Source organism: Salvelinus fontinalis, chromosome 34 (assembly GCF_029448725.1).
Source record: "Salvelinus fontinalis isolate EN_2023a chromosome 34, ASM2944872v1, whole genome shotgun sequence".
NCBI lineage: Eukaryota > Metazoa > Chordata > Actinopteri > Salmoniformes > Salmonidae > Salvelinus > Salvelinus fontinalis.
In genome coordinates, this window is record NC_074698.1 from 5,881,732 (window position 1) to 5,909,714 (window position 27,983).

General features: G+C 44.8%; 1 protein-coding gene across 1 annotated transcript in view; it reads right to left on the reverse strand.

Annotated features, from left to right (window-relative positions):
• LOC129832926 (junction plakoglobin-like) overlaps positions 1-5,550 on the reverse strand; it is a 71,828-nt gene extending 66,278 nt beyond the window's left edge. Inside the window, exon 1 of the mRNA XM_055897059.1 lies at positions 5,395-5,550. The gene's annotated coding sequence lies outside the window, so the exon portion shown is untranslated. The remainder of the gene's footprint in view (positions 1-5,394) is intronic.
• Between the last annotated feature and the right edge of the window lie 22,433 nt (positions 5,551-27,983).

The following is a 27,983-nucleotide window of genomic DNA, read 5'->3' on the forward strand; positions in this document are numbered from 1 at the left end:
CGCTTTTAGAAACTTGCTTCCCAGCCTGGTCTCATAGACTAGACGTAACATAGTAAATGTAAATCGGGGACACGCAAATTAGTATGATATGTTACGTTTGGTATGGTTACATAAGACAGATGGAAAAGGGTGGTTGGTCGGGGTGGATGGGTAAGCGTACAATGCGAATATCTAACCACCCAAAGGTTGCAAGTTCGAATTTCATCACGGACTACTTTAGCATTTTAGCTAATTAGAAACGTTTCAACTACTATTACTTTTGAGCTACTTTGCGACTACTTAGCATGTTAGCTAACCCTTTGCCTAACACTAACACTAACCCTAACCTTAACCCTTTATAGCTAACTCTTCCCTTAACCTGGGGTTGGGTGGTATCCAGATTTCCATAGCGTTATACCGTCCTTCTCTTATATCGGGATATATGGTATTCCCGGATTATATCAAGGGGACGCACAAAAACGCAAAAAAAAAATGGGCATCTATTACCAGAATGCTAACAAAATTAGCACAAGTAATAGCGAATTTCAATGGAGGCTGCTAGCTTAATATGCAAACGAGCGGCATGTGTACACGCTGTGTCTTTGTGGAGTCTGGAGTCGCTAGGGAAACAGGGCTCTCTGCTCTGCTCAGGGAAGAGAGGGAGGAGAAGACTGTCCGAGAACGGAGAAGAGAAAAAACGTAAGGAAATCAAGATAGTGGCAGCTGTACAAATTACTAATCTAGCAAGTTAAATATAGGGTTCGGGTTAAGGCAAAATTCAGAGTTTTTCACACCAATTCAAATTTTTTAAATGCAGGTGTAAAATGCTTCTTATCGTAATTTCTGCTCGGCATCAGATGCATTTTCTGCTTCAGTTGCACTTCTCCACTCGGATGAGAACTCACGAACCGGCATTCTATCAGCATACAGCTCTCTGACTGATGTGTAGCTACTTTTCTCCAGTACTTTTCTCATGTAGCCAGCAGCAGTCCAATCCAATTCCATTCACCCAATGTGCTCCAAACAGGGTTGCCATGTCCGCAGTTTTTCTGCTAAATTGGGCAACTTTGAAAACGATTTGAAAATGTATTGGTCCTAGATTGCGGGTTTTTGGGCTACTTCTACTTGCTACGCGGCCGCCATGGCATTTCTCTTAAAAAAATACAAGTCTATTTCATTGTGACCTGCTGCTGCTGACTATCAGGCAATGAGGTAGAGTGTTGAGAGAGCGTGTGTTGAGAGAGCACTGCAGCATGCAGCTTAGTCTACTATTGGCTGAGTCAAGTGAGTGAGAGGGGACAGAGCAGCACATGCGCACATCGTGACAACTTTTTACATTTTAATGGAAGTTATAGAACTCCATGGTGTGCTTCTGTTATGGTGAAAAGTCCTCAATGAAACTGACATTAAATGTGGAGAATGATACATTTGCATCTGTTAGCCATCAAGTAGCCTATTCATTTATATGCCATTGCAGGCTACTGTAGGCTAACATTTGATACAATAAATATGTTGAAATGACTATATTACTGGAGTCGTTGCAAATCAATTTGTGCCACTTGTGTAGCCAACCTGGAGCTGTCAAACAAATGTGATAAATAGCCTATAGCCTATAGTGTATTGTTGTTGTAGCCTTGTGTTATTATGCAATTATTAATGGCCATGTTTAGTTAATTAACTTGGAAGTTCTAAAAGATCTATCGCAATTGCCGATCAGTTGTTGGAATGCATTAGACTGACTGCAACATTCAGTCAGATTAGGCTACAGGTAAAAACATTTTTTTTTTAAAGTCGAAATAAACACTGGCTGTTGTTGACAAGCATATTCAGTTAATATACAGTTCCAGTCAAAAGTTTGAACACACCTACTCATTCAAGGGGTTTTCTTTATTTTTACTATTTTCTACATTGTAGAATCATAGTGAAGACATCAAAACGATGAAATAACACATACGGAATCATGTAGTAACCAAAAAAGTGTTAAACAAGATTTTATATGAGATTCTTCAAAGTAGCTACCCTTTGCCTTGATGACAGCTTTGCACACTCTTGGAATTTTCTCAACAAGCTTCATGAGGTAGTCAACTGGAATGCATTTCAATTATCAGGTGTGCCTTGTAAAAAGTTAATTTGTGGATTTTTTTTCCTTCTTAATGCATTTGAACCAATCAGTTGTGTTTTGACATGGTAGGGGTGGTATACAGAACACAGCCATATTTGGTAAAATATCAAGTCCATATTATGACAAGAACAGCTCAAATAAGCAAAGAGAAATGACAGTCCATCATTACTTTAAGACATGAAGGTCAGTCAATCCTGAAAATTTCAAGAACTTTCAAAGTTTCTTCAAGTGCAGTTGCAAAAACCATCAAGAGCTATGATGAAACTGGCTCTCATGAGGACCGCCACAGGAAAGGAAGACCCAGAGTTACCTCTGCTGCAGAGGATAAGTTCATTAGAGTTACCAGCCTCAGACATTGCAGCCCAAATATATGCTTCACAGAGTTCAAGTAACAGACACATCTCAACATAAACTGTTCAGAGGAGACTGTGTGAATCAGGCCTTCATGGTCGATTTGCTGCAAAGAAATCACTGCTAAAGGACATCAATAAGAAGAAGAGACTTGCTTACTCCGAAGAAAGACGAGCAATGGATATTAGACAGGTGGAAATTTGTCCTTTGGTCTGATGAGTCCAAATTGTTATTTTTGTTTCCAACCGCCATGTCTTTGTGAGATGCAGAATAGGTTAATGGATGTGTGGTTCCCACCGTGAAGCATGGAGGAGGTGTGATGGTGTGGGGATGCTTGCTGGTGACACTATCCATGATTTATTTCAAATTCAAGGCACACTTAACCAGCATGGGTACCACAGCATTCTGCAGCGATACGCCATACCATCTGGTTTGCACTTAGTGGGACTATCATTTGTTTTTCAACAGGACAATGACCCAACACACCTCTAGGCTCTGTAAGGGCTATTTGATCAAGAAGGAGAATGATGGAGTGCTGCATCAGATGACCTGGCCTCCACAATCACCTGACCTCAACCCAATGGAGATGGTTTGGGATGAGTTGGACCAGGGAGTGAAGGAAAAGCAGCCAACAAGTGCTCAGCATATGTGGGAACTCCTTCAAGACTCGTGGAAAAGCATTCCAGGTGAAGCTGGTTGAGAGAATGCCAAGAGTGTGCAAAGCTGTCATCAAGGAAAAGGGTGGCTACTTTGAAGAATCTGAAATATTTTTATTTATTTAACTAGGCAAGTCAGTCAAGAACAAATTCTACTTTACAATGACGGCCCACTGGGGAACAGTGCCTTGTTCAGGGGCAGAATGACAGATTTTCACCTCGTCAGTTTAGGGATTCAATCCAGCAACCTTTCGGTTCCTGGCCTAACGCTCTAACCACTAGGCTACCTGCCACACTTTTTTGGTTACTCCATGATTCCATGTGTTATTTTTTTAGTTTTGATGTCTTCACTATTATTCTACAATGTAGAAAATAGTAAAAATGAAGAAAAACCCTTGAATTAGTAGGTGTGTCCAAACTTTTGACTGGTACTGTACATATTATTCATATTTAATTCAGTGGTTGAAATTACGACCCCATCCTCAGTAGTATTCCAGCAGGCTATTGTGAAACACAAGCACTTCTTACCTCGAAATCGCCAGGCTATTCATGTTGAATAAATTACTCTGTTAATTTGAACTAAGCAAGCTGCTAAATTGTTCAGTTTACATCTTGCCTAGGTTACTGTAGCCTATCTGAAATAAGATGTAGGCCTATCAGGGGCTATAGGCTAGCTGCATCTATCTAAGCAAACTATGGCAAAGTTGAATTACAATCATAAACCCGGATTTTAATCTCTAGCCTATGCTTATTGAAATGACAAGTCAATCTCGTAAATGGGTCATTTATAACTGTTTGTAGTCGTAACATCTGGTTTGTGGTATATGTCCAATATACCAAGGCTGACGGCTGTATGCAGGCACTCTGCGTTGCATCACGCTTAAGAACAGCCCTTCGCCATGGTTCATTGGCCATATACCATACCCCGTTGTGCCTTATTGCTTAATCATAGCAGTCAGACAAGTTAAATCGACATCCATTGATCGAAAATGATCTGACGAGTTTAATAAGGACAACGTATCTTTTCTCTTGCAACATATTCAAATTCGTTTGCAAGAATTATTATTTTGATGAAAACCGAATTTTGATTCTAATGTCGTTACAATTTATCCCGATAGTCCTTCATTTGCTCAATAACGTTATGGTAAAAGGGTTTTATTGTATCAATGTGGCAACTCCTGTCTTGCTGTGAAGAAAACAAATAGGCTAGTTTTCAGGCTTTTTGCATGGGTTTCGAGTGGTCACTGGGCTAGAAATACTAGCATGACCTGGCAACCCTGGCTCCGAAACAGAAAGTTAAACATTGATTTTCCCTAACGGCAAGAACTCCAATCCGTTTTACACGTAGCCTAGGCTACAATTAGGAAACATGACTGACGCTCACGATGAGTGTGAGATAATTTGATATAGGTGTGGCATTTATGGGACTCACTCACGTATCGATTTTCACAACGAACACCACTAACAAAACAACTTCTACTGGAATTGTAATTACCGTGACGGCATCGTCCGGGTAGCCACGCACAACACACAGGAGTGGACATAACTGTCGCATACGGTAACACTGGGCATATTGCAATACCCACACAAATATTTGGTGAATTGACAACAGGGTGAGTTTCATGTTTTAGAATGAGCTAAAACATTAGTCTAGGCTACTTATACCAAACTAGTCATGCCTAGGCTATTCTACTCGCATGCATCCCTATTTGGAGATAGAGGTGCAGCTCTATTCCCGAGTTCCTATCAATAAACAGTCAAGTTTCCACTAGCCAGGTCACTCGCACCGACACCGATGGGTTGCTGCCTACACCCATGTCACAGACAAAGAATGCCGATTCAAAAGCAACAGCAACATTGCAGAAGTGTGAGACAATTCTGGTAACAATTATATAGCTCAGTGCGTAGCCTATTCGCCCGAAACAAAATGTCCCACATCTGGCAAGACTAAAACGCTCAGGAAGGTTGACTGGCTACGTTCACGGACACAATAAAGGATGCCAGACAAACACGACATAGAAGGGAGCATATCAGTCTCAGTAGCTGGAAAGGAATGTCACTTGGTATTAATAATGCTATAAACTACATCTGATCAATAGCTATTCACAACGCATCACAGCATCTTGTTGGAGAAAACACAGTTGCTCGAATATCTTTGATCGTAACAGAGAACATTCGCTTTCCGAACACTACAAAACATGACATTATCTGACATAAACTCCACTATGTTACAGCATGCGACTGAAGCGACGCCCCAGAGCGCCAGTGTGTTGACAGGTTGGTTACCTTGCGCAATTAAATCGCCGGTTTCAGGACCTCCTTGCGCGCAGCACTCCGAGTATAAACTTTTCTTAAATCCCGTGTTCGCCTGCTCGTTCTGGATCCCTCCGTTCCAAGCAAGTCGGGAATGTGTTGAGCAACGGTTCAGTGACAACGTCAATTTCGTGGAGTCTCCACCCATGGCACAAAGAGAGACCCAATAGGCGGGTTGTTGAAACGGTCATTGGCTAAATCGACAAATACAGTGTTATTACAAGGTAATTGAAAAGTATGTGCAATATCGGTAACCATTTTCAATTCCTTCTGGAGTGAGGAATAGCCGAAATATTTGGCTCCTTTATGTTTCTCCCTGCACAATTACGAAATAGATTGTGATACATCACAAAGAATAACTATCATCAAGAGACATTCAATAACAATTTAAAAACAGAATATCTAATATGACATTCACCAAATGTAATAATTCCTGGTTGTTTTAAATCTAAGCAGAAAAGTCTACATTGAAATGTCTGCTTTCCTATCACCCATACATCTCCAGAACCTGCGACAATAATTACAACCAAATGAAATATGTGGGCAATATCATTGATCTATTCCTCTCTTATGTACATCTAATCTAATTAAACTTTCAGTGCCCCCATTAGAGAGTTATGACCAAATAATCCCTCTTAACTCCTGTACTCTGCCAGCCTCTCCACTTGAAGACTGTGATGTGTGATTGTCACTGAGGCAACAGAGAAGCATTGTGAAAGTAATTCATCAATGTGTGTATTATACAGAATGTGCCTTATAAGTGTGTGTGTGGGGGGGGGGGGGCTCCCGAGTGGCGCAGTGGTCTAAGGCACTGCATCCTGGTTAGGGGAGGTTTTGGCCGAGGGGGCTTTACTTGGCTCATCGTACTCTAGCAACTCCTAGTGGTGAGCCGGGCGCCTACAGGCTGACTTCGGTTGTCAGTTGAACAGTGTTTCTTTCGACACATTGGTGTGGCTGGCTGGTGGGGGTTAAGGGATATGAGATCTAGTCACAAAATGACCATGAATCAGTCGTTGTTACCGACAACAGTCTTTTGTGTGGGTAATATGAAGAAGAAGAGTTGAATTAGAAGAATATCAGGTTTGCAGTTACTGTACTGGAAGGAAAATCCACAATCTATGAGAACATATACTACATGACCAAATGTATGTGGACCCTTGCTCGTCAAACATCTCATTCCAAAATCATGGGCGTTAGCGTGGACTTGGTCCACCATTTGCTGCTATAACAGCCTTAACTCTTCTGGGAAACCTTTCCACTAGATGTTGGAACATTGCTGCGGGGACTTGCTTCCATTCAGCCACAAGAGCATTAGTGAGGTCGTCACTAATGTTGGGCAATTAGACGTTGCTCGCAGTCGTTGTTCCAATTCGATGGGGTTGAGGTCAGGGCTCTATGCAGGCCGGTAAAGTTCTTTTACACCGATCTCGACACACCATTTCTGTATGGACCTCTCTTTGTGCGTGGGGGTATTGCCATGCTGAAACAGGAAAGGGCCTTCCCCAAACGGTTGCCACAAAGTTGGAAGCACAGAATCATCTAGAATGTCATTGAATACTGTAGCGTTAAGATTTCCCTTCAAGGGGCCTAACCTGAACCATGAAAAACTGCCCCAGACCATTATTCCTCCTCCACCAAACTTTACAGTTGGCACTATGCATTGGGGCAGGTAGCTTTCTCCTGGCATCCGCCAAACCCAGATTCGTCCATCGGACTGCTAGATGGTGAATCTTGATTCATCACTCCAGAGAACACGTTTCCACTGTTCCAGAGTCCAATGGCGGCGAGCTTTAATCCACTGTAGCCAACACTTGGCATTGCGCATGGGGATTTTAGACGTGTGTGCGGCTGCTCAGCCATGGAAACCCACTTCATGAAGATCCTGACAAACAGTTATTGTGCTGAAGTTGCTTCCAGAGGCAATTTGGAATTCGGTAGTGAGTGTTGCAACCGAGGACAGATTATTTTTACACACTACACGCTTCAGCACTTGGCGGTCCCGTTCTGTGAGTTTGTGTGGCCTACCATTTTGCGGTTGAGCCGTTGTTGCTCCTTGACGTTTCCACTTCACAATAACAGCACTTACGGTTGACCAGGGCAGCTCTAGCAGGGCATAAATTTGACAAACTGACTTGTTGGAAAGGTGACATCCTATGACTGTGCCATGTTGAAATTCACTCAGCTCTTCAGTAAGGCCATTCTACTGTCATTGTTTGTCTGTGGAGATTGCATGGCTGTGTGCTCAATTTTATACACCTGTCAGCAACGGGTGTGGCTGAAATTGCCAAATACACTCATTTAAAGGGGTGTCCACATACTTTTGTATATATAGTGTATTTGTGTGGGTTGGCACATGGCAGCGACTTGAATTGAAGAAATTAACTCAACCAATTTCACACTGGGGTGCCCATCTAAGAACTGTGCTCGACTGGAAGGCAAGCATCTGCCTCCTACCTTGTGACTTCCTTCCCATTTAATTGCCAGTTATCTGCTGAGACATTGATTGTTTTGCTACTTGACATGTTTCTCTGAATAAATGAGAAAGGGATTTAAAGGGGAGGTAGATGTTGATAAAGTGAGAAAAAAACACACGTCATAATGGGTTCAAATGAACAACACCAACAATATGATGACAGAGTGTCTCAGAAGAAAACAAATGATGCCATTGATATTGTCTCTGCCCAACTTCATTATCTAGTGAATGTTCAAACCCATTTTCAGTTCGTTTTAAGGGGTTTTAATGCCATATGTGACAGTGTGGGTGAAGTTATGATGATTTACTTTGCGCTATCCCCTTAGGCATGTACATTCCTCTTACGATGGCATCAAATAGTGGTCAGAGTTCAAGGCTTCTCATCGTTAGGGAAGTGATGGAAAAGCCATGTGAGATATGAATGAAGAAGAAGATGGAAGATTACTTTTTCAATTGTCACTGAGATACTGATATTTGTCTCTTTCCTTTATCCTAACCCCTGTGAGACACACATACTGTACACACACCCACAGAGAGCTTGGAGGACACAGTCAGCAGCAGTGCAGTGTCCCTGCAAGGCTACTACTCGGGCAGTTTGGTAGTTAAAAAAGTTATGGAGAAAGAAGCCAAATACAATCAAATCAAAGTTTATTCATCATACATGCACAGGATACTGTATGAACTGTGCAATGAAATGCATCGCAGTAAATACATCCTGACTGGTTGTCCAGTAAAAAGTCATAGACGATAAAGACAATACATCAACATTTTGGCTTGTGGCAGCTGTTAAATACTGTGTTTATGGTACCACCTAACCATTTGGCCTAAACCTCTGGGGTTGGGGTGAGGACAGGGATTTTTGTCTACTTCTAGACTAGACTTCACAACAATACCCAGGGGCGGACTGGCCATCTGGCATTTCGGGCAAATGCCAGATGTGCTGGCCCGTTTTTAGCCTAGTGGGCTTGTCTAACTATATAAAAAAAAATTGTGCAAAATGATCATTATCGGGTTAATAATGGGTGCCTCAAGGAAAGAAATGGGCCAGTGTTTGGGCCTTCAGGAAAAAAAATGGTTCGGTGTGGGGGCCTCAAGGAAAAAAATGGGCTGGTGTGTTAGAAATGCCAGGGCTGATTTATGGTCCCAGTCCGCCCCTGACAATACCCAACAGTTGTGTGGATCTTGCTGAGCTCCCAGTTCCATTAGATTTACTGCCCTGTTTTTGGAATAGGTTAAGCAATATCTTTCAGATTGAGCAAAATCTATCTTTTAATGTAAAGCAGGGGCTTTACTTTAAAACCCAGTCGTGAATGAGGCTATTCCCAAACTCATAATACACCAGATAGTAGGAGAATAGCTGCCTCATTCAGCCTACACATGCAGGACTCGACACAATCATCTCCCCTGCCTGTACAAGTCATATGACGGCACAAAATGCCACAAAAGCAGAATTTTGCTATGATTATTGAAGGTGCGGCGGAAGTTTCCCCTAATTACCATGGCTGGTTAAGCATGACGAAAGGCCTCCATTTTGTTGCCATGGTGAGGAATATTACTCCCTGCCTGTGAGGAGATAGCAGCTGGCGTCGTATGAAGACCTCTCTCTCTATTTCTTTAGGCTTTAAAAAGTAGCTTCATTTCCGGAGCGGGGTTATTCTATTCGCTGTGCCTGCAGACAATTACTGTCTTAATCGTGTCCGGATTGATTGGGCAGATGAGGCCTTTATACGTATCTATCACAGACACATTAGTCACGTCAGGAGCACTCACCATTGTTAGGCACTGGTATTAGTTAATTAAATCAAATCCAATTGTATTTGTCACATGCGCCGAATACAACAGGTGTAGACCTTACAGCGAAATGCTTACTTACAAGCCCTTAACCAACAATGCAGTTAAGAAAATACCCCCCAAAAAGTATGAGATAAGAATAACAAATAATTAAAGCATTAAAAAACAATGGCGGGGCTATATACAGGGGCTACCGGTACAAAGTCAATGTCAATGTGCGGGGCCACCGGTGTTGAGGTAATTGAGGTAATATGTACATGTAGGTAGAGCTATTAAAGTGACTATGCATAGATAATAACAGAGAGTAGCAGCATCGTTCCAAGGGAGGGGGGCAATGCAAATAGGGCCTTCCTCTGACACCGCCTGGTATAGAGGTCCTGAATGGCAGGAAGCTTGGCCCCGGTGATGTACTGGGCCGTATGCACTACCCTCTGTGTAGTGCCTTGCAGTTGGAACCCAAGCAGTTGCCATACCAGACAGTGATACAGCCAGTCAGGATGCTCTCAACGGTGCAGCTGTAAAACCTTTTGAGGATCTAAGGACCCATGCCAAATATTTTCAGTCTCCTGAGGGGGAATAGGTTTTGTCATGCCCTCTTAGTGTGCTTGGACCATGTTAGTTTGTTGGTGATGTGGACGCCAAGGAACTTGAAGCTCTCAACCTGCTCCACTACACCCCTGTCGATGAGAATGGGGGCGTGCTCAGTTCTCCTTTTCCTGTAGTCCACAATCATCTCCTTTGTCTTGATCACGTTGAGGGAGAGGTTGTTGTCCTTGCACCACACTGTCAGGTCTCTGACCTCCTCCATATAGCCTGTCTCATCGTTACTACTGTTATCTCATCAGCAAACTTAATGATGATGTTGGAGTCTTGCCTGACCGTGCAGTCATGAGTGAACAGGGAGTACAGTAGGGGGTTGAGCATGCACCCCTGAGGGGCCCCCGTGTTGAGGATCAGCATGGCGGAAGTGTTGTTACCTGCCCTTACCACCTGTGGGCGGCCCGTCAGGAAGTTCAGGATCCAGTTGCAGAGGGAGGTGTTTAGTCCCAGGGTCCTTAGCTTAGTGATGAGCTTTGAGGGCACTATGGTGTTGAACGCTGAGCTGTAGTCAATGAATAGCATTCTCACATTATCACGCCCTGACCTTAGAGATCCTTATTTATTCTCTATGTTTGGTTAGGTCAGGGTGTGACTCGGGTGGGAGAATCTATGTTTTCTATTTCTTTGTTGTTTTTGACTGGTGTGGTTCCCAATCAGAGGCAGCTGTCTATCATTGACTCTGATTGGGGATCATATAATAATTGTCATTTTCCATTTGGGTTTTGTGGGGTGTTGTTTTCCTTTTAGTATCTGTGCCTGATGGAACTGTTCGCTCTCATTTTTGTATTCGTTATTTTTGTTTGAGTGATTCTTGACAATAAAGATCATGAACACTTTCCACGCTGCGCTTTGGTTTCATTCCGACGACAGCCGTTACACACATACAGTTGAAGTCAGAAGTTTACATACACCTTAGCCAAATACATTTAAACTCAGTTTTTCACAATTCCTGACATTTAATCCTAGTAAAAATTCCCTGTTTTAGGGCAATTAGGATCACCACTTTATTTGAAGAATGTGAAATGTCAGAATAATAGGCGAGAGAATTATTTAAATCAGCTTTTATTTATTTCATCACATTCCCAGTGGGTCAGAAGTTTACATACAGTCAATTAGTATTTGGTAGCATTGCCTTTAAATTGTTTAACTTGGGTCAAACGTTTCGGGTAGCCTTCCACAAGCTTCCCACAATAAGTTGGGTGAATTTTGGCCCATTCCTCTTGACAGAGCTGGTGTAAGTGAATCAGGTTTGTAGGCCTCCTTGCTCGCACATGCTTTTTCAGTTCTGCCCACAAATTCTCTATAGGACTGAGGTCAGGGCTTTGTGATTGTCGCGGCCGTCGTAGGAAGGAGACCAAGGCGCAGCGTGGTAAGCGTACATTCTTCTTTATTTAAAGAATGAACACTGAACAAAACGAACAAAATAACAAAACGAACCGTGAAGCTAATATGGCTAGTGCAGACAGGCAACTAAACATAGAATAAGAACCCACAAAACCAAAAGGGAAAATGGCAACCTAAATAGGATCCCCAATCAGAGACAACGATAAACAGCTGCCTCTGATTGGGAACCAATTCAGGCCACCATAGACATACATATGCCTAGACTTACCAACACCCTAGACATACAAAAATCCCTAGACAATACAAAACAAGCATACCCACCCTCATCACACCCTGACCTAACCAAAATAATAAAGAAAACATAGATAACTAAGGTCAGGGCGTGACAGTGATGGCCACTCCAATACCTTGACTTTGTTGTCCTCAAGCCATTTTGCCACAACTTTGGAAGTATGCTTGGGGTCATTGTTCATTTGGAAGACCCATTTGTGACCAAGCTTTAACTTCCTGACTGATGTCTTGAGATCAGGGACTGCTTCAATATATCCACATAATTTTCCTACCTCATGACACCATCTATTTTGAGAAGTGCACCAGTCCCTCCATCAGCAAAGCACCCCCACAACATGATGCTGCCACCCCCGTGCTTCACGGTTGGGATGGTGTTCTTTGGCTTGCAAGCCTCCCCCTTTTTCCTCAAAACATAACGATGGCCATTATGAACAAACAGTTCTATTTCTGTTTCATCAGACCAGTGGACATTTCTCCAAAAAGTATGATCTTTGTCCTCATGTGCAGTTGCAAACCGTCGTCTGGCTTTTTTATGGCGGTTTTGGAGCAGTGGCTTCTTCCTTGCTGAGCGGCCTTTCAGGTTATGTCAATGTAGGACTCATTTTACTGGGGATATAGATACTTTTGTACCTGTTTGCTCCAGCATCTTCACAGGGTCCTTTGCTGTTGTTCTGGGGTTGATTTGCACTTTTCGCACCAAAGTACATTCATCTCAAGGAGACAGAACACGTCTCCTTCCTGAGCGGTATGACGACTGCCTGGTCCCATGGTGTTTATACTTGTGTACTATTGTTTGTACAGATGAACGTGGTACCTTCAGTCATTTGGAAATTGCTCTCAAGGATGAACCAGACTTGTGTGGAGGTCTACAATATATTTTCTGAGGTCTTAGCTGATTTCTTTTGATTTTCCCATGATGTCAAGCAAAGAGGCACTGAGTTTGAAAGTAGGCCTTGAAATACATCCACAGGTACACCTCCAATTGACTCAAATGATGTCAATTAGCCTATCAGAAGCTTCTAAAGCCATGACATCATTTTCTGGAATTTTCCAAGCTGTTTAAAGGCACAGTCAACTTAGTGTATGTAAACTTCTGACCCACTTGTATTGTGATACAGTGAATTAGAAGTGAAATAATCTGTCTGTAAACAATTGTTGGAAAAATTACAAATTTACTAATTACTGTCATGCACAAAGTAGATGTCCTAACCGACTTGCCAAAACTATAGTTAACAAAACACTTGTGGAGTGGTTGAAAAACGAGTTTTAATGACTCCAACCTAAGTGTATGTAAACTTCCGACTTCAATGGTAGGTGTTTCTTTTGTCCAGGTGTGAAAGGGCAGTGTGGAGTGCAATAGAGATTGCATCATCTGTGGATCTGTTGGTGCGATATGCAAATTGGAGTGGGTCTAGTGTTTCTGGGATAATGTTGTTGATGTGAGACATGACCAGCCTTTCAGAGCATTTCATGGCTACAGACGTGAGTGCTATGGGTCGGTAGTCATTTAGGCAGGCTACCTTAGTGTTTTTGGGCACATGGACTATGGTGGTCTGCTTGAAACATGTTGGTATTACAGACTCAGACAGGGAGAGGTTGAAAATGTCAGTGAAGACACTTGCCCTGGGGCCTTGTGAATGTTGACCTGTTTGAAAGTCTTACTCACATCGGCTATGGAGAGCGTGATCACATAGTCGTTCGGAACAGCTGATGCTCTCATGCATGTTTCAGTGTTACTTGCCTCGAAGCAATAATATAAGTTATTTAGCTCATCTGGTAGGCTCGTGTCACTGGGCAGCTCTCGACTGTACTTCCCTTTGTAGTCTGTAATAGTTTGCAAGCCCTGCTTAATCCGACGAGCGCCGGAGCTGGTGTAGTAGGATTCACTCTTAGTCCTGTGTTGATGCTTTGCCTGTTTGATGGTTTGTCGGGGGGGCATAGAGGGATTTCTTCTAAGCTTCCGGGTTAGAGTCCCGCTTCTTGAAAGCGTCAGCTCTACCCTTTAGCTCAGTGTGAATGTTGCCTGTAATCCATGTCTTCAAGTTGGGGTATGTACGTACAGTCACTGTGGAGACGACGCCATCAATGCACTTATTGATAAAGCCAGTGACTGAGGTGGTGCACTCCTCAATGCCAAGAATCCCGGAACATATTCCAGTCTGTGCTAGTAAAGCAGTCCTATATTTTAGCATCTGCTTCATCTGACAACTTTTTTATAGACCAAGTCACTGGTGCTTCCTGCTTTAATTTTTGCTTGTAAACAGGAATCAGGAGGATAGAACTATGGTCAGATTTGCCAAATGGAGGGCGAGGGAGAGATTTGTACAGCGTCTCTGTGTGTGCGAGCAAGGAGGCCTATACACCTGACTCAGTTACACCAGCTCTGTCAGGAGGAATGGGCCAAAATTCACCCAACTTATTGTGGAAAGCTTGTGAAAGGCTACCCGAAACGTTTGACCCTAGTTAAACAATTGAAAGCCAATGCTACTGAATACTAATTGACTGTATGTAAGCTTCTGACCCACTGGGAATGTGATGAATGAAATAAAAGCTGAAATAAATCATTCTCTCTACTATTATTCTGACATTTCACCTTCTTAAAATAAAGTGGTGATCCTAACTGACTTTTTACTAGGATTAAATGTCAGGAATTGTGAAAAACTGAGTTTAAATGTATTTGGCTAAGGTGTATGTAAACTTCTGACTTCAACTGCCGAAGTCGATACCTCTCCTTGTTCGGGCGGTGTTCGGCGGTCGACGTCGCCAGTCTTCTAGCCATCGCCGATCCATTTTTTTTTTCCATTTGTTTTGTCTCGTTTTTCCACACACCTGGTTTTCATTTCCCAATTACTGGTCATGTATTTAACCCTCTGTTTCCTCCATGTCTCTGTGTGTGATTGTTTATTGTTCATGTCGGTACGTTTCCGGGCTGGTTTTGTCCGGGTGCTGTTTTCACCCGTGTGTTTTGTGGCAACCGTTATTGTTCGCTCATTGGTACTGTTACTAGTGCTATATTCTTGAGTAAAGTGCGTTGTTCACTCATCTCTGCTCACCTGCGCCTGACTTCATGCACCAGCTACACCCACCGCCTGACAATATGCATAGGCCCCCGCTCCGGGTCTTACCAGAGGCTGCTGTTCTGTTCTGCCGATGGAGTGTATAACCCGCCAGGTGTATGTTCTTAATGTTGGTGTTCAGCCACGACTCGGTGAAACATAAGATATTACAGTTTTTAATGTCCCGTTGGTAGGATATAAGTGCATTCAGCTCGTCCCATTTATTTTCCAGCGATTGAACATTAGCTAGCAGGACGGAAGACAAGGGCAGATTAGCCAAATTAGCCTGATCCTCACAAGGCACCCAAATCTTTTCCCACAAAATCTCAGTTTACTTCTCCAGTGATTCACGTGGCTCTGGGCCTGGTTGGTTGTCTGTAGTAGTATATCCCTCCAGTCCGACTGGACAAAGAAGAACTCTTCGTCCAGTTTGAGGTGAGCAATCACAGTTCTGATGACCAGAAGCTCTTTTCAGTCATAAGAGATGGTAGCAGCAACATTATGTACAAAACAAGTTACAAACAACGCGAAAAAACAAACAAAATAGCATGGTTGGTTAAGAGCCGATAAGTGTACCTTGGCCAATGCGATGTCAGTGTGCTTCTTGAGTATGAGAGTGGAAGGATAGTGGATTGTGGGAGTTTTGTGGGGTGTTCAGTAAGACTGTTTGCACAGAGAGAGGCTGAAGGAAGAGGCGACTTGAAACAGATTTTATGAATGTGTGGTTAACTCAGTGCTGTAGTTGTACCACTATTAGTACACTGGTCAACTGTTTCTTCTCCTCCTGCTACAAATACAACTTATGTTGAAGATCAAAGAGTCTCTGTTCAGGCTCCCAAGTGGCGCAGCAGTCTAAGGCACTGCATCTCAGTGCTAGAAGCGTCACTACAGACCCTGGTTCGATCCCGGTCTGTATCAGAACCGACCATGATCGGGAGTCCCATAGGGCGGGCCACCATTGGCCCAGCGTCGTCCTGGTTAGGGGAGGGTTTGGCCGGTGTAGGCTGTCATTGTAAAATAAGAATATGTTCTCAACTGACTTGCTTAGTTTATGTGATGTAAAGTGCTTTGGAGACAGTGGAAAGTGCTTGGCTATAAATGCTATTAATCCATTATTATCATGCCCACAGTCTAGACAGCCAGCAACCACTGGAGGCGCACTCTGAAAGAAACTTCCCCTCTGCATTTGAGGACAACAGGCAAGCATCCACTATCACCATCACGGCATGCTTATGGGCTCCTGCTATCACAGCACTGGCTTGCAGTGCTATAGAGGGGAGCTGGAAGTGGCTGTCATCGCTGTTGCCAGTCTGTGAAAGCAGCATATTTTTTGAGGCGGCGGCAATTTGCATGATTAATAAAAGTATTTTAATTAGGACTCATTCTTATCAATGCAACTGTTGTTCGCAGCGGAACATAACAACCACAGCCGTTATCAGGCTGTCCTCCCACGGCTGCTTCACAAAATGAAAAACTGAAATATAAAACGGGCTGTGGTTTGGCAGCTGGCGGATAGGAGCCATTATCATTGTAATTAACAGCCAGACACAGTGTAGCGCAGTGGAGGGAGACTCACACTCACTGTTGCTTTCTGCCCCCAAAAACCAGTGGGAGGAGCAGGAGGCAGGAGCACGTATTACCACCATTATCCACGTCTGAAAACACTGTGTTATCACTGTTCCCGGTGCCCAAACCCATCGGCTATTTGGTATGTGTTGAAATGACTGTGCAGCTGCGTTGAATTCACATTGATTGATTTATAGTCAATTGTTCAAAATACTAGGTTCCATGAAAACATTTTCTGTTTTTTCTTTGGTCTTTGAATATAAAATAGCAGTGTTCTGACCATGCTTGTTCCACAGGAACAAGAACTGGCATAAATGGTACCAGGACAAGATGTTCATTTGCACATCTGGAACACAACCAGAAACTATTCAAGATATGTGTGTCTCAATGACACAGCGATTCTCTCTTTTTGAAGCTCTGAACCTTGCTGCGGTGTTGCTACTGTAATTACAGCGTTACTACACAGGTATAGGGCGAGATAGGGTAAAGTGTTACCGTCTTTGTTTTTGACAAGGATGCCTTCCTAATTTTTAGTCCTCTTTTTCTTTTTTCTTTTACCCCCCTTTTTTCTCCCCAATTTCGTGGTATCCAATTGGTAGTAGTTACAGTCTAGTCTCCTCACTGCAACTCCCGTACGGACTCGGGAGAGGCGAAGGTCGAGAGCCAACCCACAACACAACCCAAACAAGCCGCACTGCTTCTTGACACAATGCCCATCCAACCCGGAAGTCAGCCGCACCAATTTCTAGTCCACTTTAACCACACTAGAAGGCTTTCTAGTACCTCCTTATGCCTATCGTGACATCTTGTCCGTGACTCAACTGGGTGAAAATGTATGATTTACATTTACATTTAAGTCATTTAGCAGACGCTCTTATCCAGAGCGACTTACAAATTGGTGCATTCACCTAATGACATCCAGTGGAACAGCCACTTTACAATAGTGCATCTAAATCTTTTAAGGGGGGGGGGGGGCAGAAGGATTGCTTTATCCTATCCTAGGTATTCCTTGAAGAGGTGGGGTTTCAGGTGTCTCCGGAAGGTGGTGATTGACTCCGCTGTCCTGGCGTCGTGAGGGAGTTTGTTCCACCATTGGGGTGCCAGAGCAGCGAACAGTTTTGACTGGGCTGAGCGGGAACTGTACTTCCTCAGTGGTAGGGAGGCGAGCAGGCCAGAGGTGGATGAACGCAGTGCCCTTGTTTGGGTGTAGGGCCTGATCAGAGCCTGAAGGTACTGAGGTGCCGTTCCCCTCACAGCTCCGTAGGCAAGCACCATGGTCTTGTAGCGGATGCGAGCTTCAACTGGAAGCCAGTGGAGAGAGCGGAGGAGCGGGGTGACGTGAGAGAACTTGGGAAGGTTGAACACCAGACGGGCTGCGGCGTTCTGGATGAGTTGTAGGGGTTTGATGGCACAGGCAGGGAGCCCAGCCAACAGCGAGTTGCAGTAATCCAGACGGGAGATGACAAGTGCCTGGATTAGGACCTGCGCCGCTTCCTGTGTGAGGCAGGGTCGTACTCTGCGGATGTTGTAGAGCATGAACCTACAGGAACGGGCCACCGCCTTGATGTTAGTTGAGAACGACAGGGTGTTGTCCAGGATCACGCCAAGGTTCTTAGCGCTCTGGGAGGAGGACACAATGGAGTTGTCAACCGTGATGGCGAGATCATGGAACGGGCAGTCCTTCCCCGGGAGGAAGAGCAGCTCCGTCTTGCCGAGGTTCAGCTTGAGGTGGTGATCCGTCATCCACACTGATATGTCTGCCAGACATGCAGAGATGCGATTCGCCACCTGGTCATCAGAAGGGGGAAAGGAGAAGATTAGTTGTGTGTCGTCTGCATAGCAATGATAGAAGAGACCATGTGAGGTTATGACAGAGCCAAGTGACTTGGTGTATAGCGAGAATAGGAGAGGGCCTAGAACAGAGCCCTGGGGGACACCAGTGGTGAGAGCGCGTGGTGAGGAGACAGATTCTCGCCACGCCACCTGGTAGGAGCGACCTGTCAGGTAGGACGCAATCCAAGCGTGGGCCGCGCCGGAGATGCCCAACTCGGAGAGGGTGGAGAGGAGGATCTGATGGTTCACAGTATCGAAGGCAGCCGATAGGTCTAGAAGGATGAGAGCAGAGGAAAGAGAGTTAGCTTTAGCAGTGCGGAGCGCCTCCGTGATACAGAGAAGAGCAGTCTCAGTTGAGTGACTAGTCTTGAAACCTGACTGATTTGGATCAAGAAGGTCATTCTGAGAGAGATAGCAGGAGAGCTGGCCAAGGACGGCACGTTCAAGAGTTTTGGAGAGAAAAGAAAGAAGGGATACTGGTCTGTAGTTGTTGACATCGGAGGGATCGAGTGTAGGTTTTTTCAGAAGGGGTGCAACTCTCGCTCTCTTGAAGACGGAAGGGACGTAGCCAGCGGTCAGGGATGAGTTGATGAGCGAGGTGAGGTAAGGGAGAAGGTCTCCGGAAATGGTCTGGAGAAGAGAGGAGGGGATAGGGTCAAGCGGGCAGGTTGTTGGGCGGCCGGCCGTCACAAGACGCGAGATTTCATCTGGAGAGAGAGGAGAGAAAGAGGTCAAAGCACAGGGTAGGGCAGTGTGAGCAGAACCAGCGGTGTCGTTTGACTTAGCAAACGAGGATCGGATGTCGTCGACCTTCTTTTCAAAATGGTTGACGAAGTCGTCTGCAGAGAGGGAGGAGGGGGGGGGGAGGGGGAGGAGGATTCAGGAGGGAGGAGAAGGTGGCAAAGAGCTTCCTAGGGTTAGAGGCAGATGCTTGGAATTTAGAGTGGTAGAAAGTGGCTTTAGCAGCAGAGACAGAAGAGGAAAATGTAGAGAGGAGGGAGTGAAAGGATGCCAGGTCCGCAGGGAGGCGAGTTTTCCTCCATTTCCGCTCGGCTGCCCGGAGCCCTGTTCTGTGAGCTCGCAATGAGTCGTCGAGCCACGGAGCGGGAGGGGAGGACCGAGCCGGCCTGGAGGATAGGGGACATAGAGAGTCAAAGGATGCAGAAAGGGAGGAGAGGAGGGTTGAGGAGGCAGAATCAGGAGATAGGTTGGAGAAGGTTTGGGCAGAGGGAAGAGATGATAGGATGGAAGAGGAGAGAGTAGCGGGGGAGAGAGAGCGAAGGTTGGGACGGCGCGATACCATCCGAGTAGGGGCAGTGTGGGAAGTGTTGGATGAGAGCGAGAGGGAAAAGGATACAAGGTAGTGGTCGGAGACTTGGAGGGGAGTTGCAATGAGGTTAGTGGAAGAACAGCATCTAGTAAAGATGAGGTCAAGCGTATTGCCTGCCTTGTGAGTAGGGGGGGAAGGTGAGAGGGTGAGGTCAAAAGAGGAGAGGAGTGGAAAGAAGGAGGCGGAGAGGAATGAGTCAAAGGTAGACATGGGGAGGTTAAAGTCACCCAGAACTGTGAGAGGTGAGCCGTCCTCAGGAAAGGAGCTTATCAAGGCATCAAGCTCATTGATGAACTCTCCAAGGGAACCTGGAGGGCGATAAATGATAAGGATGTTAAGCTTGAAAGGGCTGGTAACTGTGACAGCATGGAATTCAAAGGAGGCGATAGACAGATGGGTAAGGGGAGAAAGAGAGAATGACCACTTGGGAGAGATGAGGATCCCGGTGCCACCACCCCGCTGACCAGAAGCTCTCGGGGTGTGCGAGAACACGTGGGCAGACGAAGAGAGAGCAGTAGGAGTAGCAGTGTTATCTGTGGTGAGCCATGTTTCCGTCAGTGCCAAGAAGTCGAGGGACTGGAGGGACGCATAGGCTGAGATGAGCTCTGCCTTGTTGGCCGCGGATCGGCAGTTCCAGAGGCTACCGGAGACCTGGAACTCCACGTGGGTCGTGCGGGCTGGGACCACCAGGTTAGGGTGGGCGCGGCCACGCGGTGTGAGGCGTTTGTATGGTCTGTGCAGAGAGGAGAGAACAGGGATAGACAGACACATATTTGACAGGCTACAGAAGAGGCTACGCTAAAGCAAAGGAGATTAGAATGACAAGTGGGCTACACGTCTCGAATGTTCAGAAAGTTAAGCTTACGTAGCAAAAAATCAATAAAATTAAAAATCTTATTGACTAAAATGATATAGTACTGCTGGCTGGTGAAGTAGCCTGGCTAGCAGTAGCTGCGTTGTTGAAAGTGAAGCTGGCTAGGTGACCTCGACAGTTTCTCTAAGTTTCTCTAAACTACACAATTATCATGGATACAAGGACAGCAAAGACAACTAGCTAACACTACGCTAATCAAGTCGTTCCGTTGTAATGTAAGTTTCTACAGTGCTGCTATTCGGTAGAAGTTGGCTAGCTAGCAGTGTTAGCTAGCAGTGTTGGCTAGGTAGGAGGACGGCAGCGCGGCAGGCGAAACTAGCTGGCTAGCTAACCGATAATTACTCAAAGTTACACAATTATCTTAGATACAAAGCTAGCAAAGAAAACTATGTAGCTAGCTAACACTACACAAAACAAGTCGTTCCGTTGTATTGTAATCGTTTCTACAATGCTCTTCGGTGGCAAGCTGGCTAGCTAGCAGTGTTGGCTACGTTGCGTTAATTTCGAACGAAAATAGCTCGCTAGCGAACCTCAATAACGACGCAATTATGTTTGATAAAAGACGGCTATGTAGCTAGCTAAGATCAAACAAATCAAACCGTTGTACTGTAATGAAAATGAAAATCAGACCGTTGTACTATAATGAAATGTAATGAAAAGTTATACTACTATTCGGTAGACGGTGGACGTTTGCTAGCTGCTGGGCAGATAGCAGTGGACAACGAGACGACGAAATACGATAATTACGCAGTTATCTTTGATACACAGACGGCTATGTAGCTAGTTAAGAAGAAATTGCTAAGGTTGGACAAATTAAATCGTTGTACTATAATGAGATGTAATGAAAAGTTATAAAAGTTATACTACCTGCAGAGCGAATGCAGAGCGAATGCAAATGCGACCGCTCGCCCCAGACCGGATGTACATGATGTATATGATATGGAGGTTAAACTCCCAGCTAACAAGCACTGCTTCATGTCCGTAGCGATCGTGACCTTCCAGTTCGTTGTCCTATCACCAACCATTTGACCTCTGACCTTCTCCGTAGCCGATGGCTGATTTAAAAAACGTCCTTGTGACGAGTTACGTGTAGCACATGTTCATGATGAAAAACCTCATTTGAGCCTGGTTCTGGTTATAGGCCGAAGAAAATCAAACCTAGCTCATTCTTCTCCCTCCCTTGGTTGGCTTGTCATTGTCTAACCCGGAGGGCACTGGGAGAGATGTGCATCGTTGCTGAATTTATCGGCCAGAGGAATGTGCTCCTGTTTAATCTCCTGAGACCCATGCAAGCTGCCTATATGTGTGTTTGTTTGTTCGAGCATGTGTTTATATTTGTGTGTTTGTTTGTGCGTGTGTCTGCATGTGTGCCTGTTTGCGTGTATACAAACAAGCGTGTGTTTACACACTTACAAGAGAGATCTCCTTCTCAATGTGACGTCCTGATAAAAATACGTGTGTACGTAACATGCATATGCGTATGTGTGTGTGTGTGTTTGTGTACGTGCGTGTAAATTATGCTATTGCACGCACGCATGTGTGTGTGTGTGTGTGTGTGTGTGTGTGTGTGTGTGTGTGCGTAGCGCCACAGTCCTATAACACGGTTGAAGCCTAATCTCCCTGATACCACCATACATATAAGATAATGCTGGTGAGCTTTAAATGCCTCCGGGCTTATCATCCTCACGTTGCTTTCACTCGCAATGGCCTTTTGTTGAGTCCCTCCCTCACATTCACACATACAGATGCGCACACACACACACACACACACTGTAGCTGTTACTAGCTGTCATATGTGTTGAGTCTCTGTAACAACAACAACAAACATGTATTCAGAATGACTAATGTATTCAGCAGTGCCTCAACAGGATTACTCATATGTCACTACCTGCAGGGCAGGCGATGTGCTGCTGTGCTGCTCTGTTCTAGTATTCGGTGTGTGTCTCACTTGTGAAGTAAAGGCAGAAGTTGAGGATTACAGCTGCTGATGTGCTAAGTGATAATTGTTGTATGTTGATCCTGTTTGATTATTTACTTATTTGCTTAGTGGGTAGAAAATAATAACATGTGGGGAGGATGGGAGGAGAGGGAGTCGACAAACCAAATCTCTTACTCACTTTGCACATTCTGACTTGCTAAATTCCACACACGCACGCACGCACGCACGCTCGCTCGCCCGCCCACACACACACACACACACACACACACACACACACACACACACACACACACACACACACACACACACACACACACACACACACACACACACACACTGCTGTTATTTTGCCTCAGACACAAACTGACAAACAAGGCTGCATCCCCCCGGGCTTCCTGCTCTTCCAAACCTTCACCTTCTCACTGAATGATATACACCTGAGAAGAGTGGGTGCCAGGAAGAAGGATCCTGTCAACGTCTGTCAGGTAAACGTCCTCCTGTGACTAAAAGGTCACGCTCAGGTGCTTTCACACATAAATTCCCTCAAATCACTGAAACAAACGCACACACACGCACGCCTACGCGTGAACACACACAAAACTACACATGCATACATACCTACACACACATGCAACTCCACATACACACGCGCAGGTCTGTAGAAGCCCACGCAAGCATACATTCATGAAATTCGCAAGCTGCTGTAAAAGGCTTGCAGACCTGGCTGCTTTTCCTCCCCAATAAGCATTTCCCTTATTCCATCTTTAAATAGGAGGCAGATACTAGTCACTCTTCATGTTTCATTTGGCTTCCTATGCACTGTAGTACAAGTAGAAATGCCTTAAAGGGGAAGGATACTTTTTGTACCCTCAGCACTGACTCATTACTGTATCTACACTGCCAACACCTTTAAAACATATTCATTTACATAATATTATAATATACTCTGCCTATTTTTTTTTTTACAGTGCCCCTCAATAAAGGGAAAAGAGGACCTGAATCCAGACGCTTTAGTGGGCCCCTGGTATTTTGAAGCGCCATCAGGAGCACATGGTTACTCCAGTCAAGACTGTAATTCATCTTGATTGGATATTTCAAAGTTTAGTGGGCCTGAAATCCTTGAGTTTTAAGAGCCGCTCAGGACCTAGAGATGTGAACTGTGGTTTATTAAAATGGCCTTGAGTGCAGCTTGATAATGAGATCATACAGAATTACCTTTAGTGAAATTGATTGGAGGTAAACCACAGATACTCTGACAACAGTGGGGGTGGTATTCACTCTCTTAGAGCAACCTCATATACTGTATTTGTTTAGTATTCCTGTATTCCTGCCATTCCCGTGGAGCGCCAGGACCTCCGGGAGGTGTTCAGTAAGGCCCAGGCCACTTCACTGCCGCCACACCGACAATATGACTGCGGGATTGACCTTCTCCCAGGCATCACACCGCCCCGGGGACGACTGTACTCTGTGTCGGGTCTGGAGACCAAGGCTATGGAGACCTACATTGAGGACTCCCTAGCTGCAGGGTTCATCTGTCCTTCTGCCTCCCACGCCGGCGCAGGGTTCTTCTTGTGGAGAAGAAGGACAAAACCCTGCACCGGTGCATCGAATACCGGGGTCTCAACGACATCACGGTGAAGAACCGCTACCTCTCATCCCCTCGGCCTTCGAGCCGCTCGAGGAGGCCACCGTGTTCTCCAAGCTGGACCTATGGAACGCTTACCACCTGGTGCGGATACGGGAAGGGGACGAGTGGAAGACTTCCTTCAACATGGCCAGCGGTCACTACAAGTATCTGGTCATGCCATTTGGCCTTACCACCGCCCCTGCTGTGTTCCAGGCTCTGGTTAATGATGTTCTCCGCGACATGTTGAACCGGTTCATCTTCGTCTACCTTGATGACATCCTCGTCTTCTCCCGCTCCACCCAAGAACACTTGCTCCATGGCCGACAGGTTCTCCAACGCCTGCTAGAGAACCAGCTTTTTGTAAAAGCAGAGAAGAGCAAATTCCATCGCTCCACCATCCCCTTTCTGGGTTACATCATCGCTGCAGGGAGTGTACAGATGGATCCCAGGGAAGGTGAGAGCGGTGGTGGATTGGCCCCAGCCTACGTCCAGAGGAGCCTACCTCTGCCTGTGCCTGTCCCTCACCGTCCCTGGTCTCACATTTCCCTGGACTTTGTCATGGGTTTCCCCCTGTCTGATGGCAACACCCCCATCCTAACCGTATTGGATCGCTTTTCCAAAGCCGCCCACTTCATTCCTCTTCCCAAGCTACCCTCTGACAAAGAGACGGCACTGCTTATGGTGCAGCGCTTCTTGCAGATCCAAGGACTGTCAGTAGACATGGTCTCCGACCGGGGTCCTCAGTGTGTTGAGTGTTCCCTGGGGTATCAGATCCCGCCCTTCCCTAAGCAAGAAGAGGAGGTTGGCATGTTTGTCCGCCGCTGTCATCGTACCTGGAGGAGAGCACGGTCGCCACTCCTCAAGACCACCTCCAGGTATCATTGACAAGCAGCTCCCTGATACCATCTCAGGCAGAAGGTATGACTGTCCACCCGGGATCTGCCCCTCTGGGTGGAATCCCGCAAACTATCCCCCCGGTTTATCAGCCTTTTTTCCATCTCCAAGGTCTTTAGCCCCTCTGCTGTTCGTCTTCTGTTGCCCCGTACCCTCCATATACATTCCACCTTTCATGTGTCCAGAGCTAAACCCATGTCTCACAGCCCTTTGTCTCCTGTTTCCAGGACCCTGAGACTGTCTGCCATTCTGGACCTTTTGAACCCTCTCTGGATTACTGAACGCTTCCTGCCTTTGACCTGTCTTTGTCTGCCTCTGTACTAGAAATAAACTTTTGTTTCTTCGACACTGTCTGTATCTGGGTCATACCTGAAACCTGATAGTAATTGTCTGCATAATTTTCAATATGTATACCCCATATATATTTTTTTGTATATACAGTACCAGTCAAAAGTTTGGACATACCTACTCAATCCAGGGTTTTTCTTTATTTTTAGTATTTTCTACATTGTAGAATAATAGTGAAGACCTCAAAACTATTAAATAACACATATGGAATCATGTAGTAACCAAAAAAGTGTTAAACAAATCAATTTGAGATTCTTCAAAGTAGACAGCTTTGCACACATTTGCAAAGTATTCAGACCCCTTGACTTTTTCCACATGTTGTTGTGTTACAGCCTTATTCTAAAATGGATTAGATTGATGAAGAAATGAACAATCTACACATAATACCCCATAATGACAAAGCAAAAAAGTTTTGCACATTTATATACAGATATATATATATATATAAAATAAATATCACATTTACATAAGTATTCAACCCCTTTACTCAGTACTTTATTAAAGCATGTTTGGCAGCAATTACAGCCTCTAAGTCTTCTTGAGTATGACGCTACAAGCTTGGCACACCTGTATTTGGGGAGTTTCTCCCATTCTTCTCTGCAGATCCTCTCAAGCTCTGTAAGGTTCGATGGGGAGTGTCACTGCACAGCTATTTTCAGGTCTCCAGAGATGTTCGATTGGGTTCAAGTCCGGGCTCTGTCATGGCCACTCAAGGATAATCAGAGGCTTGTCCCGAAGCCACTCCTGTGTTGTCTTGGCTGTGAGTTTAAGGTTGTTGTTCTGTTGCAAGGTGAACCTTTGCCCCAGTCTGAGGTCCTGAGCGCTCTGGAGCAGGTTTTCATCAATGATATCTCTGAACTTTTTTGCCTGAATGCCAAGCCTCATGTCTGGAGGAAACCAGGCACCATCCTTACAGTGACACATGGTGGTGGCAGCATCATGCTGTGGGGATATTATTTAGCGGCAGGGACTGGAAGACTAGTTAAGATTGAGGCAAAGATGAACGGAGCAGTACAGAGAGATCCTCCGGACCTCCGACTAGGGTGAAGGCTCACCTTCCAATAGGACAATGACTCTAAACTCACAGCCAAGACAACGCAGGAGTGGTTTCGGGACAAGTCTCTGAATGTCCTTGAGTGGCCCAGCCAGAGCCCTGACTTGAACCCGATCAAACATCTCTGGAGAGACATGAAAATAGCTGTGCAGCAACGTTCCCCATCCAACCTGACAGAGCTTGAGAGGATCTGCATAGGTGTGCCAAGGTGTGCCAAGCTTGTAGCGTCATACCCAAGAAGACTCAAGGCTGTAATCGCTGCCAAAGGCGCTTCAACAAAGTACTGAGTAAAGGGTATGAATAGTTATGTAAATGTGATGTTTCTGTTTTTTATTTTTAATATTATTTCTATTTATTTCTAAAAACCCGTTTTTACTTTATCATTATGGGGTATTGTGTGTAGAAACAATTTAATCAATTTTAAAATAAAGCTGTAACCGAACACAATGCGGGAAAAGTCAATGGGTCTGAATACTTTCCAAAGGTACTGTATATATATATATATATATATATATATATATATATATATATATATACACACACACACACACACACACACACACATTAAAAAAAAAAATATATATATAGGGGGATTGGAAATGATTCAGCCAATTATATATACAGTATATAGTCATAGTATTGATACATTGCACAACCTCCCTTAGAATGGAGGTAATATACAGCATCAGACTGTAGCCTATATTACTCTGTTCCTGTTCTACTGCAGACTTCTTTAAACCTCTTCCATCTCCACACAGGGTCTGAAAGGAGTGTAGCTGTCAGATCCTTCTCAGGATGAAGGGAGAGTTGACACAGCGAACATGCACTGTTCACTGTAAAGTGTCAGACCTCTATGATGGGTGACTGCTGCGTCTCATGGCGGGGTGCCAATACCTGATTGATGTCGGATTCAGAGAGTGCTCAACACTGCGGTGACTTCCACTTGAAAACCCCATGCGTTAACTTACGCTAATTCAAAGCAAGTAAATACAATTAACTGTGATGTTATATTATATTAGAAATCATTGGAGAGAAAAAAAAGGGAGTTCTTGCCAAGCAGGTGCTTGCTTATGCACGAGGTAGGGAAATACTGTTCGATTTCACTCCAGCCTAGCTCATCTGCACATTCTCATTTTGGTCAGCTGGTTGTTTGAGGTCTTGTATGGTGTCTTCTTTCTTACGGGAAATAAATGAAGTATTTGTGTCATTGCATTTTGTATCAAAAAGTAAGCTGGCCCTCTTTGAAGTCTCGTAGATCAATGTATTGTACTCTTTTTGTCCGCCATACCGTACCTCATTGTTAACCTTCAGGCGTATAAGTTACCAGACCCCGGACTCAGGAAATGCTGACCCTGGAGATCCCTTTAAACTCCACCCGCTTTGTGTTTTGTCGCGCCTATCATGTGGAATGATCTCTAATACGCCTTAAAGTTGGTGGAGTTGGTGTCTATAGGGCAATTCAGGTGGATGTTGCAGAGCCTTCAACTGAAGAATATGTTTGTTTCATGTGATTGTGTTTTGCTTTTCATGTTTTGTGAAAGA